We start from the raw sequence: 24,224 nt of genomic DNA on the forward strand, positions 1-24,224 counted from the left end.
TATATTCCATCATGACTCATAAGTCTGGTCATGACAGTATGGTGTATATGGAACATAGTGACTCACCGTCATTAATACCATATTTACATTTTTGGCTCCACTATTCAACCATGCTTATTTTATTCTCCCATTTTATCCTTTAGTTATTTTCAGATGGGGTCTGGTTTTCTTCATTCTTTACATTTATTATTTCTCCTTTTTTCTTTTTTCTTTCTCTTTTTTTCGTTTTTTACAATTTTCTACCACACTCAATCCTACCTTCCATTCTTCTTTCAACATCATCTTTACACCCTTCTTTAACTACGCGCCCCTATGATAACCACCCTTAATATAGGTTATTTGCCTAAGTTGAGGTACATAATGTTAAAATATGGACCATGACCGAAATATATTCATTGTAATAAAAACGGGAAGGCAAAAAGGTTAAACAAGAAAATAGGTCACTTTAGGCTCAAATTGGGGATCAAGGGATACTGATTCGTAGTTGGTCATTCTTTTAGGCTAAATGTTGACTTATTAAAATATGGCATATGATCATGTCCCAACCAAATATCCTACAATCTAGGAAAGACTAATTGGAAAGTACTAGATTAAACACACAAAATGAACTAAGTAAATATGTCACACACACATGGCACATGGTTACATTATCAACTACTACCTATCTGATTCATGCAATGCAAATCTATGATAGTTTTGTCCACAATACAAATGCAATACTAAGACTTAAAAATGTTCACTACCTCATAACTTCACAACACATTGTCCACAAATATTAAGAGGGGTAAAAATTTATCAATCACACAAAAACAAAAAAAATTGAACGGACCAAGGTTAATTATGTTTCTTTGAGTAAAACAAATAAAACAAAACATAAAATATATCATCAACAACATAATAACCTAAAAATGTCAGCTATTCTATGATATCATACTTTCATGGTAAGAGACATGACAACAAAAACCCCGAGTGGTTGGTATACCTCCACCCATGCATAAAGCTGATTCATTGTCACCAGTGCATACTATGAAAATAAATATCACATAGTGTAGGAAAACACATGAGACACTTTAGGCATCAGATGTTGTCTCACCCTCAGATGGGGCATCAAGAGGATCATTGGTTGTAGCACCAAAAGGTGGTGGAGGTAGACTAGAGAAGGCTTACAATGTGCGTATCTTGTGCTCACAACTCTACCCCTGCATAAAGATGATGCATTGTCGTAGTGCATACTATGAAAGGAAATAACACATGGGTGTAGGAACATACCTGAGATACTTTACGCATTGGATTTAGTCTCTCCCTCAGCTAAGGTATCAAGAGGAATGTTGGTCATAGCATGAGAATGTGGTGGAGGTAGACTAGATAAGGTTTACAATGTGCGCTGCTCATGATCACTCTTATCAATAGGGTACTAAATAAAAGACAATGTGGCTTCCCTATTCATCTCTCACTCAAACTCATTTGATCTACCACTATTCTTGGTAGGCTCTCATCATTTATTTTCTCTAATAGTCTGAGGCTTATCATCAACAGAAAAGAGGTCAAAAATCAATGGGGGTATTGTAGGTAGTGGTTCCAGAATTAAACGTATGACTAGTGGGACGACAAGATTATGGCTCTCAGCTAATGTGTACACCTCAAATATAAAAGTGGCCACATCCTTATATAAAGCCGATAAACTAAGCACTCAAGACTCATAGAATCACTCTCCTATCTGGATCTCAAAACTATCGATCCACCTATGTAGCTCTCTGGTAAATCCCTCTATAGATATCATCATCCTGGACTCAACCAGTTCCTCTAATGCCTCTAAATTACTCAGCACCCAAGGTCGTATTTGAACCAAGAACTTAGAAAACTAGGTGTTCACATAAATAGGTAGCTAAGATACTTTAGCCATCAGATGTGATCTCTCCCTCAACTGGGGCATAAAGAGGCACGTTGGTCGTAGCACTAAAAGGTGGTAGTGGTCGACTAGAGAAGGCTCATAATGTGTAATTATAATACCTTAATTTTCTGAAAAAAAATACTACACGGTGCTCATGACCCCGAAGGACCACAAGCTAACCCATGACTGATATCTATACCTATACACTACATAATATAACAAAATGTGAAAACATGTACTGAATGGCCATAAGGTTCAAATCTGAGTAAAACATCTGATAAGACAATGTTTGAAAATGGTATAAAAATACCAAAACAAATCTGAAATAACTGTCTGACATACTATAGTCTAGAAAGCCTCGAAATTGTCTAAATAAGGAGTTGATGGGACATGTCCCCAATTATCTCCAACTAGAAACTGAACTAAAATAGTAAATAAAGCAATAATCATATCGTCCTCAAATGAGAAGGACTAACTGCAAACTCTAAACACTGGAATGCTACTGTTGATCTGGAGCTTATTCCTCTGAAACTATGGTATAACATAAGAGAGAGCACCATAGCGCAAATATGCCAGTATGTCTGAATGTACTGAGTATACGAGTGAGGTAGGCTAAGTGGAAAGGGTTATATGCATAAATAATACTGACTAATATGAACGTGAGAATACATACATCCATAAGCAACTATAACTAAACTCGTGGTGATACTGTCTATTGAGTCTGAATACTGATGACATGACTTTACTGATACTGAGATACTTAATAGATGAATGACTATTTCTGACAGTAAAAATTATGAAGAACTGGTCTGATTTACTATGTCTAACAGTCCTGAAACTGAATACCAATAACATAAGCTATGATACTGACATAACTGATATAACTATAATGATCGACAAGACCAATGTAACTGATACTAAGAAAATATATTTAACAGTCTGAGTTCTGATTGAACTATCTGAGTTCTATTCTATATGGAGTAACTGAATTTGAGATCAGTCCTATCTAGCGGGTGATCTTTAAATTTGATAATTCTGATACTGATTAACTATAGTTATGATCAGTCCTATCTAATGGGTGATCTTTAAATCTATTTATAATGATAAGAATTGACTGTCTCCAACAGTACTGAATCTATACTACTGAAATGAGTTAACTGTATCTGACAGTCTTGAATCTATATCTAAAACTGTGGAATGTATTCATCTAACCGACATGCCCCATGCTAAACTGATTGGGGTCTAATCTCTTCCCTGACTGGAAGGGTGTCAGTACTGTGCCACTAGTAAAGACAACTATAGTGGAGTCGGTCCTTATCTAGCGGGTGACTAGTGGGATCAGTCCTATACATATAAATCTGCTAACGGGTGACCCCTCACTATGCCAGTCCTATCTAACGGGTGATATCTCGTACCTACGCTGGCTACGTAGTTCTGGAACATAGGAATTGCTTCTAAGGATCATCGTGCTTTCTAGCGGTTGAGTCCCCATCCCTAGGCTCACTCAGTGTTGAATCTTACTTTCATCTAAAAGACACTGAACTGGATAACTGATCCAAATTGAATAACTGAACTGATACTGATTAACTAAAATGATACTAGTGGTATTGTTTAGCGGAGCTAAACTATGTTTACTTAGTTCCCTTAACTAAATGAATGTACTGAGTTCTGAGGAGTAAATGAAGGTACTGAAATTACTGAGATCACTAGGAATATTGTTATTAATGAGATCATTGAGATTACTAAGTACTGAAGTTACTAAACTACTAAGACTGTTGAGATTTCTGAGTTTTCCTGAGTCACATGACTAACTTAATTCTATAGACCATGGCTTAACAGAGAGTAACGTGATAACGTGACATGGAACTAGGCATATAGCTATATTATTTTGGATACAAGTACCCCCAGGACTTGATGGAAGGAAACTGACACACACGACTGACTTGATTATAAGAATAGAGTCCATAATTCACAATATCATAAGTAGGGGATTTAATACTACACTTGGTTCTCAATATCTTATACATGGAAGGGGATGCACGTAGTATGTATATACTCGTGTTTCTTCAATATCATGCTCATTCCATATCACAACAATAACACACAACAATAACGTGGAGTTCATGTGGAATCATAAAAAATAGAACATGGGCTTTTCATTTAAGCACTATTAAGTCATAAAAACATAGATTCTATCATTCTTGGCATTTTAACAAATACCTTACATGCACAACTTTGGGCATTGGTGTACTTATCAATTCGACAATCTTAATCCATCAAAAATTCATGGGTGTCAACTAACCTACTCACATGCTTCATGAAAAACACATCAAGATACAACCTTGAATCCAAAAAGCGATCATCAACATGAATATAGTCATAAGATTACAAGAAAATCATAATTTATAATTTAAAACATGATTCTTGAACTCTACGGACGAACGTAATCCGTGGATGAACACTACGCATACCTGACTCAAGGTTCTTGATGTTTTTGAACTTGAAGGATTTCAAATCATTTGATTTTTGAAGAAGATTGGGTCATGTTCTTGGGAATTAAATTCAGAGAGAAACCCTAGATTTTGTTTGTGGAATAAAAATGAGCAAAATAGTAGAATTCGAAATCATCTCGATACCTATAGGCGAGTGGTAAGTGACAAAAATACACCTGTTAAAACAATCGGGAAATAAACTGAACGTGGTATGTGATGGTCCGTCAGACACTTGACGGTCCGTCACTTAGCTCATCAAATGTGGACCAGAAATGGGGTTCACTGGATAAGAGTTGATAGCCTGGATGCCGGTCCATCAATGTCCGTCAGTTCTTATCTAGTATGTGGCTCTACTTTCTTGGATGTGATAGTCAAAGTGGCGGTCCATCACTTATGTGGTGGTCAGTCAACTTGGCTATCATACCTGGGCATTTCCGACAGTTCCAAGTAAAACCTCCATAACTTCCTTGTCTGATGTCGGATTTGGACAAAATTGGTACTATTGGAAAGATAACTCAATTTTCCATATGATTAAAAGTGAAAATCTCAAAAATATCATGTGTACAAAGATTAGTTTGCATTTCAAACTAAGTCCTAGCATCCTTTAGATGATTTCTAGTTAGGAAAAAGTCACGGGTATTACAAAATGTGGCGCGAATATTAGTTTGTATTTTTTGGGGTATTATAATATCTCTTCCTTGGGAACATTCATCCTGAAATGAGAGTGACTGAGATGGAAGAAAATATCAACTGAAGTACGTACAATACATACACTACTGAAACATGGTTTCGGGACTGACATAACTGATAAGCTGAATACATCATATTGAACATGCATATCTGATGCATGAGTAACTGATTTATGAATGCACGACTGAGTGTTCTGATGAATTGATTTTCTCATAATAAGAATGCATATCTAATGCCTAATTGATAAGCTCAATCTATGCATATTTGATGCATGATTTTACGACTGACATGATACATGAATGCATGACAGAAAGTAATGATAAGTTGATCACGCATATCTGATGCGTGAGTATATGACTAAACGAGCTCAGGAACATGTGGCTGAACATGCAATGGTAAAGGTACCAAGTTTGAACTAAAAACTAAGCATGGAACTGAATACAAAGTTTGGTACTAAAATCTGAACAAAGGAAGGAGTAAGATAAAAAAAGACTATCACCTTGAACTGAAAATATCGATGAGTCTGAGATTAATCACTTAATAGGCATGAGCGGAAACATACGAACATAACTGATTCTGGAACGTGATACATGAACTGAACTGAGTCTACAATGCAGTACATGGATAGAGTATAGTATCACAGACTAAACTGAACCATTGAATACATGGCTTAGTACTGAGTTTTGGAGCTAAAGGGTCGGCTCATATGTAACACTTCCTCCAAGATAGATTCATCAAAGAAAATTCCATATTTAAATCATGAAAGTTTAGGGGCTATAGTATATTTCACCCCTTGGGACACTATGTCCCCTTAAAGAATGCTGGACTGACATTAATGAGATATTAAGGAAGTTGAGTCGATGCCCAAGGCAACTACTAGGAGGTTCTACTTGGTATAGTTACAATCCCTGAGATCTTGGATAGCATGAATAGATGCAAGGATAAGGAAACAAACTATACAAATCTGACTGCTCGATTGCTAAACTGACTTAATGGCTTTACTGACTAACTCATGCTGAAACATATGTCCAATTTAGAGAAAGAGATATAACAATGCATACCAAGCATATGAAAGACTGGTAACGTACCCGAATCAAGGTCATATAAACTTTCCAGATCATAACGGGTTTGGAGTGTATAAAGTCTATTCTGATCCTGACCACTCTTGGTGCCTTGCTGATGCAACTTTTTACCCCTCTGTGCTAGAAGTCTACACTCTCACATCCTGTGGCCTGGCTTGCCATACCCAAAGCATACATCACTACCTGTCCTACATGTAACTAGGTGATTCTTACAACACTCTTTGCAAAAAGGATAAGTAAGACGTCTATTCTCACTACCCTGGGCCTCAGAGCCCAGCGCTTCATCATAACGGTCATATCTGAACTTAGGTGGTGGTACACTAGCTAAGGATGGAGCTAGGGATGAAAACTTCTGACTATGCTAAGAATGGTTACCACCCTGTGACTTATGCTGAGCATAAGTCATATGTCTGGCTAAAGTCATATCACTATTCAACATGGTAGATCTTCACTCATTTACCACGCTATTATTCACCCCTAACACGAAGTTACTCATCTTATCTTTATTGTCTGCAACCATATAAGGGGCATATCTGGCTAATTGAGTAAGCCTAAGAGAATAGTTTTTCACTATCATACTTCCCTGCCTAAGGTTGATGAACTCTAGCACCTTAGCTCCTCTAAGCTCTAGTAGGAAAAATCTATCAAGAAAATCAGAGGCAAACTCCTCCCACTCTATAGAACCTACATCATCAACCTTTCTGACTTCCACTGTTTGTACAAAGTATAATCTATATCCTGCAACCTATATGCAGCTAACTCAGTACTTTCCACATAGTGTTAACCTTAGATCTCAAAGTGGCCAATTCCTTGCATAAACTTGATAAATCAAACACCCGAGCCTTATAGAGTCACTCTCCTATTTGGATCTCAAAATTGTCGATCAACCTATGTAGCTTTCTAGTAAATCACTCTATAGCGGACATCCTCCTGGACTCAACTTGTGCCTCTAAAGAATTCTGCACCCAAGGCCATGTCTGACCTAACAACTTAGCCAACTAGGTGTTGGCATATGTTTGGTGATGTACCAACTCTTGCAACCTATCAACCAGATACTGGAAGAACTCTCAAAATATTGTCTCCATACAAGAAATAGGGGTGAGGGGGAATTGTAGAGGTAGAAAATGGAGTTAAAGTCTCTATGTCCCCCTCACTGCCTATTATAGCTGAAGTCTTTGCTGACAAGAATCCTGTCTAAATATTAACACCCAATGTTAGACTATCTACTAGCTAGCCTACTGCAAAGGCCCCTGAAAAAGGGCTGCTTCAAAAGAGGTAGAAGGTTCTTCCTTCTTCGGTACACCTAGGTTGGTGTCATCCCCAAATCAATCCCACATCAGCCTACTAGTTCAGCTCAATATGATGATTAATATCTAGTAGCATTGTTACTCCCACTACATCATATAATCTCCAAATAAATCACATGAATGGAATAGTTATGATCTCTTGGAAATCTCTCACACGTATGTCATCTTTAATCCACCAAGAAAAATCTATACCGTAACTATCTACGATGCTGGAAACTCGTACTACCCGGTCCAATATGAGTGTATTATCCACAAATTGTGTAAAAAAAGACCCTGAAGGTGCATCTACACTATGCTCAATAATCTACTAAGCCATCTATCTCATCAACTCTCTTTACTACTCCCATCAGTTAGTATCCCTCATTATCTTACTACTCCTTATTATCCTTATCCTATAATCAAACTAGCAGTAGTCGTCGTCCTCTCATAACCTACCTAAATAGGAATCCCGGGATTGTCATCTTGGATAAGTCAACCCCAGTACCTTTGATTAGTGTATGGGCCAGTAGAGGTTGTTCCTAAGGTTTTTTCCATTTTGGTGTGATCAAATTAATGGAGGAAGCATAGGAAGCGCATAACTCATGTATCACCTCTAGGCTATAGGAACCAAAGGCTCAACCATCCATCTTAGCTTTTATTTATAGATGGTTTCCGTAATCATCAGAATATATTCCAAAACTTTGACCCACATATGGTGTACCGACCCAAACTAGGGCCTATTCATGATGGGTATGTCAAGTCTGCCAAGTATCGAAGATAAACTGCATTAACCTACCCTAATCAAAACTCAATACAACTAGAAGCGGATAAATTGCAAATATATAATAAGTTAGAGCTGAGTTTAAAACATATAAAAAGATACATAAATCAACTGAATAGGATCTAAGAATCCCAAATACGAAATTTACCCAAACTTTGTTGTCCATAATAGCCTCTAAGAAAAATAAAAAATCAACCTAAGTCGAGACATATATTCGACCGTGACACTGAAAATAAAAATAACAATAACACTTTTAATGAAAACTCTTCAATTCCAAAATATGGGATGAAACCAATGGAGTGAAAACAATTTAGAAGGATGAAAGCTCACTAATTCATCGATGACGAACCAGATCACCTAGTCTTACATAGGGTTAAAAAAAATGTCTCAGGATCCTACATTATAAAGCAATTTAGAGTCTTAGGATAGTTATCGGGGTGAGTACTAGTATGTAACTCAGGATAAGCAATTAAATAATGCCATTTCAAATTAAATGTACATATTCACAGACATGCAAATATACATATATATATAGTGTAGAGATATGTAACAAGATTTAAGCATGAACTTCAAAATCATTAACCTGGACTGTGTAGCTATAACCATCCTTAAAGCACCCACAGGCTATATGGGTCCGACTTCCCCACCCCTACCTCCCACACTAGAAAGGACCTAGTGCGTGTTAACTGTACAAACTAGAGAAATCTGTGAAAAGGCTAGCGCCACTGATGCTCTAGTCATTCTAAAAATATAGATATCTAAAGTGTGAACAATCCATACAACCACCAAGGCCCCCATGCTGGCAAACCTAATTTCCAGTATCGGTCCCCGTCGGGACCTCCACCTTCTACGGCGAGCTACATAAGCCATTTAAGCGCAAATTAAAACCATTTACTCATTTCCATCCATTAACCAAGGAGTCTTTTAATTAGGCATTTACCGTTGGTATTTTTATAAAAAATATTAAGCTTGCAAAACAATTCCATTATGCTATTCCAAAACCACTTATCTATAATGAATACAAAGTTTTCCCATTGAAAACCAATCCATGGCCACCAAGGACTTTCAAAAACTGTTTTAAGTTCCACTAACCTTTTATCCAATGTAATGTTCCAAATGTGAGTTCAATTATGCAAGTATCCATGTTTGCAAAACTAATTACACATGTTGAGTTAAGGGTAAAGCCAATTCCAATCTATTTGAACTATAAAATTGGGGAAACCCATGCTTCCTATTCCAATTCCCATACCCATGAATTTAATTAGTTAAAATTATGAAAATAAGGAATAAACATTCAATTCAAAACTACTGGAATTCAATTAAGATAATAACCATTCTAAACCCCACAACCCATATTAAAAATCCAATAATTAAATCATATGGATAAAAATTAAATACATATTTTTACATAAAATCAATTTAGGAAAGAGATACATGTCTGAGATATCAAGAGTTGTGGAGAAGAAACCAATCTTAGTGGCCAAGATAATCAACTTTGTGAAGCCCTAGTTGTTCTTGTCTTGGGGAATTTGAGCGAGTAGCGAGTAGTTTATGATAGAGTAATAAAGTGTTATGTGGTGCATTAGAGAATTTTAGGTCATGGTTTTTAATTGATGAAAATGGAAATAACCAAAGTGCCACCAATCAAAATATTGAAAATTGTTGCCAGTTGTTATGGCTCACGTTACGACTAGTGACGACTAAGTATGAGTCGTTACCTTGACTTGTAGTCTGGGCAGTGACTCAAGGCACCCTTACTGGTTTGGTCATGAGTCAAACCCTACTACTCGAAACTAGACCCTATGACTGATAGAGTCATAGTTGTTACCAAGACAACATCCTTGGGCCATCTCACTAGTTTGGTCACGAGTCCTACCCTATGACTAGTGACCTCACCCTACGACTCGTTAGGTACCAAACTTTATTAGGATAGAAACCTAGGGAACCAACACTCTTTTGGATATGGATGACACTATATGACTCATATAGAGCCTTCACGACTCATTACCAAATACTTACCCTAGGCAGTAAGCTCAAAACTCAGAAATCTCTTAGAGGCAATAATTTGGGTATTACATTATCTTCTTTCCTCGCCCAAGATCATTTATCCCTGAATGAGTAATCAAGGAATCCATTAGCATGAATATGAAACAAAAATGCAATCGCAAATCCATTAACAAAGTCAAAAGACAAATAGAGTAGGAAAAATCATACCTTAAGCATGATTATTCACAAAGGAGAACAATAACATATACTTGGACTTCATGTCCTCTTCAACTTCCCAAGTAGCTTTATCAACCTTTGGTTCCTCTATAGAACCTTCATTGAAGCCATCTCTTTTATCCCTGAATAAGTTGTCAAGGCATCCATTAGCACAAATTTGAACAAGAAATGCAACCACAATTCAATTGACAGAGCCAGAAGATAAAAGAGTAAGAAAACCTATACCTTAAACACAATTATTCAAAAAGGAGAACGAGAACTACTTTGACATCATGTTCTCTTCAACTTCCAAAGTAGCTTCATCAAACATTTGGTTGCTCGACACAACCTTCTCGAAGCCACCTCCATAGTCCTGAAATAACAGAATTGTTTATCCAAAATCTCCACCAGGAATTCCTTATAGGAAAAGGAATCTGAAATACCAATACTCTCAATAGGTACAATCAAGAAAGGATCACCCACATACATCTTCAAAATCGAAATATAGAAAATAGAATGAACTAAATGCAAACTCAAAGGCAATTCCAACTCATAAGAAACATTACCCACTCTTTTAAAAATCAAATATGGGTCCACATAATGAGGACTGAGCTTACCCTTTTTCCCGAACCTCTTCAGTCCCTTCATTAGTGACATTATCGAGAACAACCAATCGCCAACATCAAACTCTAACTCTCTTCACCATACATCTACATAGTACTTTTGGTGACTCTAAGCAGTATTAATTCTATCCTAAATAAAATTCACCTTCTCGATGGCTAGGTGAACCATGTACGGGCCAAACATACTAGTCTCACCTATCTCAAATCACCCAATAGGAGATCTACACCTCCTACCATATAGAACTTAAAAAGGAGACATCTAGTGTGAAAATTGTTATTATACGCAAACCCAACGAGAGAAAAATGATCCACTGAACTACCTCTAAAATCAATCACCCAGGACCTCAACATATCATTCAAAGTCTGAATAGTCCTCTTCGCCTATCAATCCATTAAAGGATGGAATGTAGTACTAAGGTTCACCCATGTGCCCAAGCCTTGCTGAAATGACTGCCAAAAGCAAGAAGAGAAATATGTAGGTTAATCTAAAATAATGGAAACTGGCGCACCATACAACTTGACAATATTTTCAATAAACAACATAGTATAATCCTTCATAGAGTAGGTAGTCGTCATAGGAAAAAAGTGAGTAGACTTATCCATCCTATCCATGATGATCAAAATTGAATTATGCAGACTCTAAATCCACAAAGGACCAATAATAAAATCTTTGTTGATCATTTCCCACTTCTACATGGGCATCTCAATTTCTTAAGACATACCGCCAAGCCTCAAGTATTGAATCTTCACTTGTTAAAACACCATACACTTAGCGATGAAGTTATCCACATTCTTTTTGTATTGTTCCACCAATAGATCTCTTTCAAATCATGATACATCTTTGTCGAACCAGGAAGAACTATATACCTTAACTCATAAACCTCAGTCAAAATCCTTTCTCAAAGTCTTTTAATATCTGAAAGACACAACCTACCTTGTTATTGCAAAATACCATCACTGGTAATTAAAAAAGCCATAACCATTTGCTGACCCATATCATCCTTAATCTACATCAAGATAGGATCCTAAACCTTTTTCTCCTTCACCTCAGTGCCAAGAGATGACTTAACCACTTTCTGAACAATCACACCTCCACCCTTGGACTCCAAAATACAGACTTATGATGTGAATAGATATGAACATGCACTCCATACAAGTACTGACGCTAAATCTTAAATGTAAACATCACATCCACCAACACTAGATTATTAGTTAGATAATTCCTTTCATGAACCTTAAATAGTCTATAAGCATATGCTACCACCTTACGTTATTGCATAAAGACATAGCCTGGTCCTACTTGAGAGGCATCATAGTAAACCATAAAACTATCAGGGTCAAAACTAGAATGAAAGTCAACATATTTTTCAACTTCTCAAACCTACCCTCACAAGCATCGAACCATAAAAACTTCACCATTTTATAAGTTGACCTAGTCATTAAAGCAGTAATAAAAGATAAGTTCTACACAAACTTTCTATAATAACTGATTAAATCCAAGAATCTTGTAATGTCTGTTGGATTCGTAGGCCTAGAACACGTCTTAAGAGCTGTAACTTTCTATGGATCTACCATAATCCCCTCACTAGAAAGAACATGACCTACAAAGGTTACAACATTCATCGAAAATTCACACTTCAAAAACATGGCATATAATCAGTGATCCATAGGAGTCTGCATCCTTAGGAGTCTGCAATACTACTTGTAGGTAATTAGTATGATCCTTCTTACTCTTAGAATATACGAAAATATCACCAATAAACACTATAATGAACAAATCTAAGAACTGCATGAATACCTAATTTATGATATCTATAAACACATCTGGAGAATTAGATAACTCGAATGACACAATCAGAAACATATAATGACCTTTCCAAGTATGAAAAATAGTGTTAGGGATATCCGTCTCCCTAATCTTCAACTAATGATAACTCGATCGTAGATCAATCTTACAAAAAATATGGAACCCTGAAATTTGTCAAAAAGATCATCAATCCTTAAAAAGGTCTACTTATTATTCTCCATCACCTTATTCAATTAACGATGGACTATGCACATCAAAAGAGACACATATTCCTTTCTCACAAAAATAACAGAAGTGCCCCATAGAGTAAAACTAAGATAAATAAAACCCTTATCAGGAAGATCCTTTAACTGCTCTTTCATCTCCTTCAACTCAGTAAAAACCATTCTATATGATGGGATAGAGATTGGATGGGTACCTGGTAGAAAATCAATCTCAATGTCTTTTTTCCTATCAAGAGAAATATTAGGAAGATCCTTGAGAAAAACTTTAGGAAACTCATTTAACCCACAGATGGATTGCAAGGTAGGATCCTCACAATTAGAATCTCTAAACCTAACCAGATGATAAGGATAGCCCTTAAAAATCAATCTTTGGGCTCTAAGATAAGAAATAAATCTCATATTTGTAACTAAGGTACTCCCCTCCTATTAAATTATTAGTTCACTGAGGAATAAGAAGCGGACTTTATGGGTATAGTAATTTAGGGAAGCATAGCATCAATAAAGGTAATATATCCCCATCATATCATTAAAATTCACCATATCCAATTCTATAAAATCCACCAAGGTTTCTTTATGAAAGATTGATATCACACTACCCCTACAGACTCTTTTAGACACAATAGAATCACCTAACAGAGTAGACACAAAGAAAAGATTGGAAAAATACTCAAGAAAAAAACTAAAATGAACAACTAAATAAGAGGTCAAATAAGCATGAGTAGACCCTGGATCAAGCAAACAATACACATCACGAGAGAAGAGCTTTATTATATCAGTAAAACTATTAGGAGATACCTCAAACTCCTGGAGGGTAGCAAGAGCATATAGATGATTCTGACCAGTGTCGGAACTAGACGTAGCACCATTAGGAGCAGGAGCTGAAGAATTAGATACCAGGGCTTATTAGCCCACATGGCTACTCTCTATATTTGGGGTAGTTTTTCAAAAAAAAACCATGCTGACTGCAATTGAAATAGTGATTCCTCCACTCATCATAATAAAACGGTGAAGCTAACCTCAGAATTGGCAAAAAGGATAAGATGGGGATAATTTAGCTCCACTTTCCTGAGATTGGGCACATTGTGCCTTAAACCAACTATTTTCCTGAAAGTTTTTATACTTATATAGCTTTGGACAAGGGGCACTACTCATTGAAAAGGTATTAGCACTTTTCTAATATATTTTTTTGACCAATGTCTACCATTTCAACCACTATTCTGCTACCTTCCACCCTACTATGAATATCAAAACTTCTTCTTCTACCTCTCTACCATTTTTTCTTGTTTCTTATTTGCATCTTGTACTCTTACGTTCATATCAGTCAGTCAGTTAGCATTGTTTGTGCATGTAAACCCTTTTGTATTTAGCCTACCTCACTAGTATACTTAGTACTCCCAGTCGTACTGACACATTTGTGCTATGGTTCTTTCTTTCATGTTACACCATAGGTTCAGATACACGAACTCCAAATCAGAAGTAGCATTGCAGTCGCAGAGTTGCAGTGAGTCCTCATCCATTTGCGGATGATATTATTTTATTTCATTCATTATTTCAGTTCAGTTTTCTTAGACGGAGTTACTTGGTGATATATTCCTTCAACTCCTTATTTCAGACAGTATTTAGAGGCTTTAAGGTTTAGTTCAGATTTTAGATCCACATTTCAGTTGTTTTGGATATTTGTTACCCTATGTGGATGTTATTACTTATCAGATTTTCTATTTCGTTAAACCTTATGGCCTATTGTTCATATTTTCCGCATTCTACAAGTACATTATGTAGTGTATAGGTATAGATATCAGTCATGGGTTAGCCTATGCTCCCTTGAGGTCATAAGCACCGTGTAGCATTCTAGTTCAGTAAATCAAGGCGTTACAAGTTGGTATCGGAGCCTAAGGTTCAATATAGTCCTTGGAAGTCTGAAAGCATCATCTACTAAAGTCTTGTGCTTGGGTGTGTTGCGCGCCACATTTATGTACAAGAGGCTATGAGATGTTTTAGGTACAGTTTCCCCTCTTTTAGTATTCATATTGTGCTAGTGAGCATAATCTCAAGTTAAACTCTCAGTCTAATCTTTTCTTCAATTATTTTAGAATATGCCTCCAAAGAAAAGAAACCAGCCCATTCCTCAGCTTGAAGATCCTTTGGGCGAACATGTTTCTTATGCTGATTTTAGAGCCGCATTCGCTACACTTGCTCAATCTGTGGCTACCCAAAATAAATGGCCATAAGTTATTCCGACCAAGCCAGTGACCAACTCAGCCACAGCTAGGATTTGGGACTTCACTCGAATGAACCCTCCATATTTCTATGGGTCTAAGTCTGATAAAGACCCTCAGGAATTCATTGACCAAGTCCAGAAGGTCATAGGCATCATGGGAGTTACTTCTTGTTAAAGTGCCGAGTTTTCTGCATACCAATTATAGGATGTTGCTCACACTTAGTACAAACAGTGAAATTTGAGAAGGTAGATGGTGTAGGTCCTATAGAGTGGGAGGAATTTTTCATGGCTTTCTTAGATAGATTCTTTTCCCAAGAGCTGAGAAAGGCAAAAGTTCTTGAGTTCATCAACCTCAGGTAGGAAAATATGATGGTTAAAGAGTATTCTCTTAGAGTTACTCAGATAGCCGGATATGCCTCTCATGTGGTTGCAAACAACAGGGCTAAGATAAGTAAGTTCATGTTAGGATGGAATGATAGCATGGTAAATGAGTGTAGGTCTGCGATGCTGAATAGTGGTATGACTTTAGCTAGGCTCATGACCCATGATCAACAAATAGAGCAGCAGAAGATTAGGACTAGGGAGAGGTAAAACAAGAGAGCAAGATCAGGAAGTTTCAGTTTTGCTTAACCCAAATCTAAAGGATAAAACCGTTCGCAGTTTTCTTCCAAAGCCAGCAGTTCCAGCTCCTTCCTCCACCAGGGCCCCAGTGCAAAAATTTAGAGACAGCAATAAAGATCGATTACCAGACTCTAAGTCTCAGGGAAGTGTCATCGGTGCGTGAACTAATCCCCCGTGTAATATTTGCGGTAAGGACCACAAGGGTACCTGTAGAACTGGTAGAAATATTTGTTTTAATTGTGGCAAGCCAGGACAAAGGATTAGAGAGTGTCTACAGTCAGGACTACAGGGTCAGCAGAATCATTCCATAGCACAGTCCGATCGTCCAAATCAGCAGGGTGCCACTTCTAGTGCTGCTAGTGGGCAATGCCCGAACAGACTCTATGCTCTTCAGACTCGATAGGATCAGGAAAAATTCTCCTAATGTCGTTACAGGTATGTTACATATTTTCCATGTTCATGTTTACGCTTTGCTAGATCTAGGTGCATCTTTATCTTTTGTTACTCCTTACATTTTAGGAGATTTTAAAATCAGTCCTAAAATTTTAGCAGAGCCCTTTTCAGTCTCTAACCCAGTGGGTAAGACCATCAAAGCTTAGTGGGTATACAGGAACTTCCCAGTTATGATATTTCAGAAATAGAGGTCAGTAGATTTAGTCGAGTCAGAAATGACTGATTTTGATGTCATTCTCGGCATGGATTGGCTTTATTCCTTCTATGCCATAGTCGACTGTAGAAATAGGATAGTTCAATTTCAGTTATCGAATGAGCCTGTCCTAGAGTGTAAGGGTAGTACTTCATCTTTTAGGGGTTTGCTTGTTTCCTACCTTTGGGCAAGGAAAATTATTTCTAAGGGATTTATTTATCATTTCGTTCATGTTAATGACTATAGTTCTGAATCTCCTGGATTTGAATCAATCCCAATGGTTAATGAAGATTCAAATATCTTTCCTAAAGATCTTCTAGGCATTCCTCCTAAAAGGAAAATAGATTTCGGCATTGACCTTATCCCAGATACTCAGCCTATTTCTATTCCGCTATATAGAATGGCACCAGCAAAAGTCAAAGAATTGAAGGATCAGTTAAAGGATCTCTTAGATAAGGGATTGGTTAGAAAAGTGTTTTCCTATGGGGCGCACTAGTCTTATTCATATGCAAGAAAGATGGTTCTTTCAGGATGCGTATTGATTACTGTCAGCTCAACAAAGTTACGGTCAAGAACTAGTATGTTTTTCCAAGAAAAGATGACATGTTTGATCAACTTTAGGGTGCCAGTTATTTCTCTAAGATAGACCTCAGATCAGGCTATCATCAGCTCAGAGTTAGAGAATGTGATATCTCGAAGACAACTTTCCATACTTGATATGGTCACTTCAGTTTTATAGTTATGTCCTTTGGTGTTACCAATGCCCCCACCACTTTCATGAACTTGATGATGGTGTGTTCAAGAAGTACTTGGAGATGTTCATCATAGTCTTCATAGTTGATATCCTGGTCTATCTCTGCATAGAGTGTGATTATTTAGACCCTTTCAGAATTGTTCTTCAGACTCTCAGAGATAACCATCTATTGACCAAATTCAGTAATTTTGAGTTTTGGATAAGGTCAATAGCATTCCTTGGCAATATTATTTTCCGTGATGGCATTAGAATAGATCCTCAAAAGACCAAAGTGATAAGAAACTGGCCTCGCCCTATCTCTTCAGCAAATATTAGGAGTTTCTTGGGTTTGACTGGCTATTACAGGCGTTTTGTTGAGGGATTTTCTTCTATTGCATCCCCTATGTCCAGATTGACTCAGAAGAAGGTCAAGTTTCAGTGGTCAGATCCTTGCAAGAAGAGTTTTCTGGAATTGAAGACTCGACAAATCTCAGCTCCAGCCTTAGCTTTTCTGGATGGTTCAGATGGCTTCGTAGTATACTGTGATGCATCCAGAGTAGGTTAAGGTTGTGTCCTCATACAGCATGGTAAGGTCATAGCCTACTCCTCAAGGCAGTTAAAGCCCCATGACAAGAATTATCCTACTCATGATCTTGAGTAAGCAGTGGTAGTATTTTTCTTGAAGATTTAGAGGCATTATCTATACGGAGTTCATATAGATTTCTTCACAGATCATAAGAGTCTCCAGTATGTCTTTTCTCAGAAATATCTCAATCTTCGTAATCGAAGGTGGTTAGAGCTCTTGAAAGATTATAACATGAGTGTCCTTTATCATCTGAGCAAGGCCAACATTATAGTTGTTGCTCTCAGTAGTCTCTCCATGGGTAGTATTTCTCACGTTCAGGATATCAAGAAGAAAATAGCTCAGGAAATCCATCAGCTTGCCAGACTAGGTGTTCTCTTAGTTGATTCTTTAAAAGGTGGTGTATGTGTTCAGGATAGTTCAGAGTCATCTCTAGTTTCTGAGGTGAAAGAAAAGAAAGATAGAGATCCTAGCCTTGTCAAGCTAAAAAAGTCAGTTTAGAATCAGAAAGTAGAGGTTTTCTCCTAAGGAGGAGATGGGGTCATTCATTGTTAGGGTCGTCTCAGTGTTCCAGGTGTAGATTATTTAAAGAAGCAAATTCTTGCAGAAGTGCATGGTGTGTGATACTCTATTCATCCAGGGGCCACTAAGATGTACCGAGACCTACAGGAGATCTATTGGTAGAATGGGATGAAGAGAGATGTTGCAGAATTTGTAGCTAAGTGCCCTACATGTTAGCAGGTTAAGATAGAGGATCAAAAACCTAGTGGTTCCATGCAGGAGTTTACCATTCCTACTTGAAGTGGGAAGAACTGAACATGGACTTCTGTTACGGGTTTGCCTCAAACACATCATTAGCATGATTCAGTTTGAGTCATTATAGATAGAATGACCAAGTCATCCTATTTCCTTCCAATCTATACCTCTTATTCAGCCGAGGATTATACCAAACTCTATATCAGGGAGTTGGTCAGATTACACGGTGTTCCATTATCTATCATATCTGATAAATATACCTAGTTCAACTCTCACTTCTGGATAGCATTCCAAAAGAGTCTTGGTACCCAAGTTCATCTCAGTATAGCTTTTCATCCTCATACAAATGGTTAAGCAGAAAGGACCATTCAGACTCTTAAAGATATGCTAAAGGTGTGTGCTCTTAATTTCAAGAGAATTTGGGATGACCTCTTGCCTTTGATTGAATTTGCATAAAACAACAGCTATCATTCTAGTATTAAAATGGCTTCATTTGAAGCTCTCTATTGTAGGAGGTGCAGATATCCAATCGGGTGGTTCAAAGTTTGTGAGGCCTCAGTCATACGGCCTAACTTGGTATTCAATGCCTTAGAGAAATTCCAGTTAATCAAAGAAAGACTCCAGGATACTCAGAGCTGACAGATGTAGTATGCTAACATTCGTAGAAAAGGTCTCGAGTTCGAGTTTGATAACTATGTCTATCTAAAGATCTCTCCCCTGAAGCGAGTGAAGCGGTTTGGCAAAAAAGGAAAGCTCAATCCCCGATATGTCGGTCTCTTTAAGATTCTCAGTCGCTTAGGCAAGGTAGCTTATGAGATCAAATTTCATTCAGATCTAGTCTCAGTTTATCTAGCTTTTATGTATCTTTGCTCAAAAAGTGTGTAGATGATCCATCAGTAGTAGTCCCTATTCAGAGCATTGACAGTCAGAATAGTCTCGTTTTTGAGGAAATTCTGATCGAAATTATAGACTATCAGACTCATAGACTGAGGAACAAAGAAGTCCCTCTAGTCAAAGTTCTTTCATGAAATTAGTCCGTTGAGGGAGCTACTTGGGAAGTAGAAGAAGAAATGCATACCAAGTAACCTCACCTCTTCTCCACCAATCTAGATCAAGCTCAAGGTAACAATTCTCTTTAAGCTTATTCAGTTTCCCGTTTAGCATTCTATAAACCTTGTTGTTCAGTTCATGCTCAAATTTCATCACAAATCTGGTATCAAGTACCATTGCATATTCAGTTATGCATTCATGTAACAGTCTATTGTATAATCATACATCAAATATGCATTCTCATTAGGAGAACTCAGTAATCAGAAATCTCAGTTATGCATTTATGAATTAGTTACTCATACATCAGATATAAATATCCAACATGATATTGTTAGCTTATCAGTCATGTCCGTCATGAGATCATGTTATAGTAGTATATGTCTTGCACGTACTCCAGTTTATCGTCTATCTCCGTTTCAGTCAGTCTAATTCGAGGATAAATGTTTCCAATTGAGGGATATTATAATACCCCATATATTTCTAAGCTTCAAAATGAACTGTTGTTCCTACACATGAAACCTTCTATCCTGTAAATCATATTTGAGTACATGAATTAGGATGAGTATCCTAGAGATAATAGAGCTTATGATATGTTATGCATGTTCATAAGAGTCACTTTGAGTAAGCCACGCTAAGAACTTTTTAATCCACCAAGTTTTCGTGTGTGATTTCATATAGGTCATCTTTGAATGAGCATAACTTGGTTTATAGGTGGTATTTTGGCAGATTTATACCCTCCAAATTGTATATAGATGAGCAAGCTTTCCGTTGATACCAAATTAGCATAAAATGGACACCCGATGAAGAAGTTATGGCAATTTAAAGTTTTAGCAGCATTATTTCAGTAAGTGGCGCATCGCGCCGTAAGCCAAAATGATGTTTGTAAATTTCCAGTGTCTCTTCGTGATTCCACCACATCGCAGTGAGTTTTCATGTCACAAATGGGATGCAATGCAATATCTCCGCGTCACGCTAGGGGCCCAAAGCGGGTAATTTTGACAGAAATTAAATGACGCATCTAGAGGGGTATTTGGGTCATATTTCCTCCCCTATATATTCCATAAACACGGAAATAAGACCTTATTTCACCAAAACATACTCTTTCTCCCAAAATCCTCTCAAGAACACTTTAGATTTTTCAATTGGGGATTAAAGTTCAAGAAATTTCTCCATCAATTATCAAGAATCTTCCATCTAAGGTATGTGTAGTGTTTATCTATGGAGCCATTTCGTTCATAGAGCTCAAGAACCATGTTTTAAATATTATATTGTGATCTTCTTGTTGTGATATGACCATGTACATATTGATGATTGTTGTTTAAGTTTCAAGATGATATCTAAAGGTATTTTCATGAAGTATATGTGTTCGTTAGTTGAAATCCATGAACTTTATGTGGTTTAAAATGTGGAAATTCAAGAAAACACACCTACGATAAAAGAATGCATGGAGAGGGTTTTATAAAAGGCCTAGGATGATAGAGTTCATGTCACATGATTTAATAGTACTTAAATGACAAGTCCATTCTCTATGCTTTATGATTTCACATGAATTCCATGTGATTTATATGCGTCGTTGTTGTGATATGGATTGAGCATGATGTTGGAACTATGCAAGTATACATATGTTTTATGAATTTCCCTTCCATGCATAAGATGTTGAGAATTATGCTTAGTGTGAAATCCTCTACTTATGATATGGTGAATTGTGGACTCCATTTTTATGATCTAGTAAGTTATCTGTGTCAGTTTCCTTCCATCCAGTCCTAGGGGTACTTGTACCTGAAAAATATAGCTGTGTGCCTAGAGACATGTAACATTATCACGATAATCTCAGTCAAGCCATGACCTATAGAACTCAGTCAGTCATGTGACTCAGGAAATCTTCGAAACCTCATGATCTCAATAAATTCCCAGATAGTAGTACTATTTAGTCAGTAAATGGAAGTTTCTTACTCGGTCTATGTACAACTAGTTAAATAATATTCAGTCTCTTCAGATGGGAAAAGAAGTTAGTACCAAGTGAACCCAAGGATAGGAACTCACCTACCAATTTAGGGTGTTATTCTTACTAGTCATCCTTGTGTTCCAGAACTATATAGCCAGCATAGATTGAGTCATCTTAACCTACCAAATTAGGGTTGATGAGGTGGCTTGACGTGTCCGTTTAAGGTTCCCATCATTCTCATTCGAGTACCTTCCAACTAAGGGTTACTCACAGCTGTCCTTACCAGTGGAGTGGTATTGACACCCTTCCAGTCGGGGCACAGATTGGACCCCAACCTAGCTATATGCATTATTGGGGAATGGCAGTTAAGCAACTACTTCCCATAGTTTTAGTCCCAGTCTCAGTAAAAGAACTCAGATAGTTCTTCATATTTCAGTATACCAGGACTGTCAGTTACAGTATGAAACTCATGTTTCTCAATCAGATTCAGGACTGTCAGACACAATCATCCATGTCATCAAAATTTTAGTATCAGTCATGTTAGACAACAGTAAACTGTGTATTAGCCTATAGATCTAGATATTTTGTATTCATGATTTTAGTTACTATGTTTGCATGTTTGTATTCTTACGTTCATATCAGTTAATTAGTTAGCATTATTTATGCATTTAAACCCTTTTCCATTTACCCTACCTCAATCGTACACTCAGTACTCCCAGTCGTACTGACGCATTCTTATATTATATCATTTGGTATTGATCTTGTTTCAGACACTTATCCTATTTCTATTCCCCCATATAGAACAACCCTGACTAAGTTATATAAGATTAAGGAGCTACTATAGGATCCCTTAGACAATGGTTTCATCAATCCTAGCGTGTCACCATAGGGTGCAACTAACTTGTTTGTGCGTAAGAAGGATTATTCACTTTTGTATATGCATTGATTACTGATAGTTGAACAAGGTGATGGTAAAGGATAAGTATCCACTTAGAAAAATTGATGATCTCTTTGATTATCTTTTGAGTGCCAATTTCTTCTCTAAAATCAATATTTGGTCTTGGTATTATTAGTTAAATAATAGGGATGTTGATATCCCTAAGACAGCTTTCCATACTTGGTATGAGAAATTTGAGTTCTTGGTGATGTTGTTTTGCTTGACCAATGCCCCTGAGACATTCATAGACATAATAAATAGGGCCTTCCACTAGTTTTTTGGATCTGTTTGTAATTTTCTTTATTGATGAAAATTTTGGTATACTCTAAGAGTTAAGAGGTTCACGCTGATCACCTCTTCCTTGTGTTGCAGACCTTGAAAAATTAATAGTTGTATGCTAAGTTCTCTTAATGTGAATTCTGGTTGAATGTCGTAACTTATCCGAGTCATGTTGTGTCTCTTCTAAAGGTTAGTTTGGTAATGAAGTGACCCAGAACCATGACTCAATCCGACATTTGGAGCTTCTTGGGTTTGGCTGGCTATTAGAAAAGGTTCTTAGAAAGATTTTCTTCTATTCCTACTCCATTGACTAAGTTAACTATAAACAATGTGAAGTTCTTGTGGTCAGATGCTTGTGAGGGGACCTTTGAGAAGGCAAAAGATAAGTTAACTTTAACTCTGGTCTTAACTCTACCTAGGGGTACAAAGGGTTTTGTTGTCTATTATGATATGTCCTGAACAAGTTTAGACTATGTGTTGATGCAGTATGGCAAGGTAGTTGCTTATGAATCTAGACAGTTAAGAGTTTATAAGAAGAGCTATCCATCTCATGACTTAGAGTGGTTAATTGAGGTATTTGCATTGAAAATTTGGTATCACTATTTGTATGGGGTCCATGTTGATATCTTTTTTAATCGTAAGAGCCTGCAGTACATGCTCACTCTGAAAGAGCTTAATAGCTAGCAAAGTAGGTGGCTTGAGTTACTCAAGGACTATGATATAAGTCTTCACTACCACTGAAGTAAAGCTAACGTGGTTGCTGGTACTTTTAGCAGGTTGTCGATGCGTAGATTCTCGCACATGGATATGGATAAGAGGGAGTTAGTGAAGGATATTCACTATTTGACTAACCTTAGAGTTTGACTCTTCTACTCTAAGGATGGTTGTTTGTTTGTGGAATAGCTGGCACACTCATCTTTTGTTTCTAAAAAAAGGAGAAACAAGTATTTGATCCTCTCTTGATTAAAAGCAAAGATTATTTTGGTAAGCAGAAGGTAAAGGCCTTCGAGATTGGTGATTATTGTATCTTGAGGTACCAAAGGAGGCTTTGTGTACCTGATATTGATGAATTGTGAGTTGAGGCTTTGGTTAAGGCTTATGAATTATGGCTTATGGTTCATCCCATCTCTACAAAGATTTACCTCGATCGGATGGATATGTATTCATGAAATAATATAAAGGGGGATGTAACAACTTTGTGGCAATATGTATGGTGTGTCAGTAAGTAAAGGTGGAGCACATGATGCACAATAGGCTACTTTAAGAAATTGAACTACCGGTATGGAAATGGGAGATATTAATATAGATTTTATTATCGGCCTTCCATGGTCACGAAAATAGTGTGACTCTATTTGGGTCATTATGGATAGGATGAATA

Source organism: Capsicum annuum, chromosome 4 (assembly GCF_002878395.1).
Source record: "Capsicum annuum cultivar UCD-10X-F1 chromosome 4, UCD10Xv1.1, whole genome shotgun sequence".
In the NCBI taxonomy this organism is placed as follows: domain Eukaryota; kingdom Viridiplantae; phylum Streptophyta; class Magnoliopsida; order Solanales; family Solanaceae; genus Capsicum; species Capsicum annuum.